The sequence below is a fragment of the Leptonotus elevatus genome, chromosome 3 (genome assembly GCF_054856555.1).
Source record: "Leptonotus elevatus isolate MCC_2025b chromosome 3, RoL_Lele_1.0, whole genome shotgun sequence".
Lineage (NCBI taxonomy): Eukaryota > Metazoa > Chordata > Actinopteri > Syngnathiformes > Syngnathidae > Leptonotus > Leptonotus elevatus.
Window position 1 is genome coordinate 29,623,562 of NC_141241.1, and position 5,347 is coordinate 29,628,908.

A 5,347-nucleotide genomic window follows, 5' to 3' on the forward strand; every position below is an offset into this window, starting at 1 on the left:
TTCAAGTTTAAACACATTTTATTCACAGGAAAACCACATTACCTTACTCTTCAGGGATAAATAAATGATAAATAAAAAATATATAAAAAATAAAATAATGTAAAGGCATTCCTGTTATAAAAAGGTGACACATCATCACACTGAACAAGAATGAACATGAGAAGAAAAGAAAAAATCATACTAGTGAACATTGAAACGGATGATTACAACAATACCCATTACTGAATGCACAGGAGTACACAATATTTTACATGGCTGTACATCAACAGTGGCCCATGGCCAGTATGTCTTTGTTAGGATACCCGAATATCACTGCCCTGACTGGGCCAGTACAACTTTCATAACTAAAGATGAGATCATCATATTGTTGTTTTACTATTTATTGTTTTGAGTTATATCCACTGAAATATTTTGGATTCTATGCAGTTAAATTGAACAATCCTCATAGATGTTTTTACTATGCTGCATTTTTTGTGTGTGTGAGGTAACATCCTTTCACAAGGACTGGCTTGTATGTTGAAACATAGTCCATCAAATGTCAAACAGTAAACATTGTTAAATTTTATACTGCAAAAAATAAAATAAAAAATAAAATAATAATAATAAAATAAACAAATACAACATGCAAAAATTAACTACACAGACAGAAGTAATATTTTTCTTCAAGGCTCAAATGATACAGTTATAGAGACACTAATATTCATTGAAACCTTATTAACATAGGAACCTGTTTTAACAAAAGGATACAAAAAAATGCACAGCATGCCCCATATACAAGTACAACTGTCCATCCATTGCAGCCACTTTGTGTCATGTGAGGGGAATGCTTGAAATGGTAACCAGTAATGGCCATGCCCTTGTGCAGAGCATAAACTTTGGATCAGAGAATTCCAAAAGGGCTGCGTGCCAAGAACATGTTCTGTACATGTGTAGCCTGACTTGAAGACTTGGTTGGAGGTGCCCTGGAGCAACTATTTTGTCCAGCAGTGACTTACCTGTGCCATAGCTAGTCCATGTCCGACTTTCATATGGCTTTTTTTTGTAAGTCAGGAAAGTTAGCAGGATGTTTGTGAACGCCTTTGGGCATCTTCTCGAGCCACTGCAGACTGCTAACCCGTGTTTGAGGCAGACCTTGCAGCAGATTTGTGAAGCCAAGGTCTCCAGTGCAAACGATTCCTCGTGACCGTGTCACACCAGCGGGCGCTATTTAGTTAAAAAGAGAAAACTAATTTTAATCTCTCTTTAAAATATGCACAATCAGCATTGCATCACGTACAACATCATACATCATACGTACAACACTGTACAACATCAAAGCACACACACCTGAAGCTGGAGGCTCATACATGACCTCATTCTTGTGCTTACAAATGAAGGAATGGAGTTGTAAGAAGTTTGGGGACAGCAGCACGCCACAGAGCGATGACGTTGACCACTCTGCGCACCAGTTGACAACCGACCACAGCCCCAGATTGTGTAGCTCTCTCTTCATTCACATCTTCTGGTGTTGAGAGCAGGCCCCAAGGCAACACCCTTGGTGTTATGGTCCGATACAGATAGACGAACAGGGTTGAATGCCTTGTCAGAGATGGAAGAAGGGGGGGAAAAAAAGGAGAAATAGAGAAACGTTTGTTTTTAGAGGGCAACTTGCAATAATAATCGATGCAGCATGTTGTTACCTGTTTTTCCTTCCCCCTTTGTGAGTTTCTGGAATGAAGTGCAAACTGTGCCTGTGTCTGTCCTTATCAAACAGAACGGACACTTTGCTTATCCATGTAACAACAATGTCGCATGACACTGATGATTAAACACAGTGATGGTCCGACGAGTCTGTTGTTGCTTTGGCCAAGAGCGCAAAAGGCAGGGGCACTGGAGTTTTCTTCCTCCGACACAGATATTGAAATGCGTGCTGTAGCAATATTTAACAAATTGTAATTTCACAGTCATTCAAAGCAATCCGTGTTTCGCACACAGTAGCTCACTTCCCACCAACATGATGGCTGCGACTCAGTAGACCAAGAGACCGTGGCACAAGGCACTGAAAATGAAACTTGAAGTTATGTTACAATCTAAAAGTCACTTTGACATTTAATGTGTGAGTGGTGTTAGTATAAATCAACAGCGGTGACATGTTTCTCCCATATGCTATTGCAATGCACATAAAGTATTTTAAAAGCTAGATAACAATTTAACGTATAGATTTGAAAGCAAAGATCTGATAAGAATAACAATTTGTAAAAATTACATTTGAGATGAATTTTTATATATATATATATATATATATATATATATATATATATATATATATATATATATATATATATATATATATATATATATATTAGTACTAGTAATTTTATATAATTGAAAAACTACAATATTAAAATTTACCTACATTTAATTAAAAATCAAATAGGAGAAGCAATGCAATGAGGTGAACATGCTTGTTTTCGATTGTTCAGGTTTGGTCAAGAAGAAAAAAAATTGTACAATACTCACCATTCTTGAGGACGTGACCATAACGTGGCCATGCACGTCAGAACATACAAACTGAACATTTCAGGCGAGGTCCAGACCATCCGGGCAGCAGGCACAATTCACCGAGCAGAACAAGTACAACAACTGTAACCAAAACTGACACCGCCGACACCACTGATCGAGAATGAGCTGCTGTTGCTGTGGACTGTGACTTTACTGTCAGCAAGTCTGGCATGTGGTCACGTGCGTAGTGCTCCTTTAGCTCTTGTTCTACTGCCTGGAATGAGCAGATGCCCAGCGTGGATCTCTCCCTCCATGTGCTCCTCCATTGCTAAGGAAATTAAAATTTAGACTAGGCAAAAAGTATCATACCTCAAAGTTGCAAAAACTAACAGAAAAATAATACAGGGCTCCAGAATGCTTCTAAATTTGACTGGTGGCATTTTGATCCTAAAATTTGAGACAGTGCAAGTACATTTTCCTCTACTTGGGCCTGTGTGACCAGAAAGTTTGCTGTTTGTTTGTTTTTAAACAACTATTCTTGAAAAAAATTTTGGCTTTTGCTAACATTAATATATTTACTTTGAATGAATATATTTACTTGGCAAGTCGACTTACAGTGTGCACTCCTAAAATTTCTGGTTAGAGACCACTGTGATCCTAGTGAATTTTTTTTAAATAATAATAATAGTTAGTTTGGAACACTGTATGATGATGACAAACTTCAACAGTCGCAACTTTTACACTCCCAGGGGGGAAACCACTTTCCAGAAATCTACTGTACATTGAAATAAAATGTTAATGTATCATACTGTCACATTTAAACAGGAAAATAACACACAATTATAATATTCATGTTTAACACAATTGTATGAGCCTTTCATACAAAACAACACATAAATCAATATTTTAAATACTGTACAAGTAAACAATGTGTAACTTAACTCTACTACAGTACAGCATTATCATACAAATGTCATGATGTGATAACTCTTTAAATCTTTCTTTTACATTCATTCACATGTTCAGTCAAACCACCTCAAATCACTGTCCAAACACGTTGGCGGACATGCAAAGCAAATCAGTTAAAAATTAAAGTTAATCCAGTTGAATCAATAGACACATAAATGAGCATTTGAGTACATAAATACAACGCAAATCGAGATTTTCATTCAAACCACGTCATAGAATTGCCGATTTTTTATTAGTTGTGCATGTTTAAAATAGCTCATGTAACTACATAAAAACAAAAAAATGATGACAACTCTTACCATAAAATAGTTAATGAGATGTTAAAGTAGAAAAATCCAAACATTGCTGCACATCTTGCAAGAAGTGGCGTCGCGATGTAAACGAATGCAGATAGCTTTTTTCAAATAGACCGCGTCCAGGTCCTGTGAACTTTGACCCTGACCAAAACCTGCCTGTAAGCGCCACCGCCAAGCAGTGGCCAAAAATATATTGCGTCGGTATTGAAGTAAGCACTAGCATTGAAAGTGAATAGGAAAAGTCCAGTTGAGCTCAGTGGCCAGCAGCGGATAGTGGGCACGCCCCAACCATCACAATAAACCAGTGTCTTGAAAAAGGAAGCTCGTCTTTTGGAGACTCGCGTTCAAATCCCAACCGAAGTGTAAGTAAATATCACTTAAATTGTTCAAATGTTGATGCATTTTAATACAAATCTTACAGTGTACATGTACAAGTTTACTGATTAGTGTTTTCTAAATTTGAGTAAAAAAAAAAAATCGCAATAATCAATTTATAGACTCGTATCGGGATTAATCGAATCGAATTGTGGCCTATGAATCGTGATACGAATCGAATTGCCAGGTATTAGGCAATTCACACCCCTACAAACAACTAAAAAAACCACAAACACAAAATCCGGAACAAAACAACAAAAAGGTTACTACAAACAAAAAGCTTACCGCAAACCAAAAAACGAACAACCGCAAAATATTCCTAACGGACGTAGGTGTGGGAGGGGGAGGGCAGGAGGAACCATACCCACAACTAATTGGACGAGAAGTGCAGCTTGATTGGATGTGCGCACTGGCGTTTGGCGCGCATATTTAGCTTGCGTAAAAGGAAATACTGTATTACTTGTCCTTGAGTGTCATGTATTGCCACTACTGTGGAAAGGACCTGGTCGAATTGTCACCAAACTTTTGCAGCAGCTGTAGCAAGATGCTTCAAGAAAAGAAGGGAGACAATGAACGTCCTTCGAGTAAGTACATTTGCAAGTTTTAGTAATGCATACGGGTGCAGTCGGCTAACATTATTGATTCGGTTTTCAGGCTTTTAATAATGTAATAGGCCTAAGCATTCACACGACTGAAGCGATATTAAAGATGCACATTTATTACGTTTGGTCAACTTCTAGGAGTGACTGTATCATGTCTTTTATAGCACTACTCAGGCCATTTTCTTCCCACCCCCAAATATCAGAGATGTGACGATGCTGAAGTTGGCACCACGGTCGCGCTCCCGTCAAATCATCTTTTCATAAAACCTTAAAAGCTCGCAATTGCGCAATCTCGCCTGCAGACAGCAGTGTTTGCCATTGCAGAAGCACCACTCACTTTGAGTGAGTTGCCACAAAAATGAAATGGCGTTGACTTTCTCACCTGTTTTGGACTCTACACCTCGCCAGCTATCAAATAAGTCCTATTTTTGAAAAATCCGATTGGCAAAACTTGAAATAAAATTGGTTTAAACTTGCTGACATAGGCGTTTTGACTGCAGAGGCTAATGGATGTAGTTGTTGACTTTGGAGGACTCCCGTTGCCACAAAAATGAAATGCCGTTGACTTTCTCACCTGTTTTGGACCCTACACCTTGACAGCTATCAAATAAGATCTATTTTTTC

The 5,347-nt window shown here is 38.0% G+C and overlaps 1 long non-coding RNA gene across 1 annotated transcript; it reads right to left on the bottom strand.

The window, feature by feature from the left end:
* LOC147178137 (uncharacterized) lies at nt 1-2,684 on the bottom strand. Its single transcript, XR_015094411.1, has 4 exons — nt 2,500-2,684; nt 1,680-2,038; nt 1,327-1,578; nt 1-1,203 (listed from the first exon to the last, which is right to left on the bottom strand). It is a non-coding gene; the product is annotated as an uncharacterized LOC147178137 (long non-coding RNA).
* Between the last annotated feature and the right edge of the window lie 2,663 nt (nt 2,685-5,347).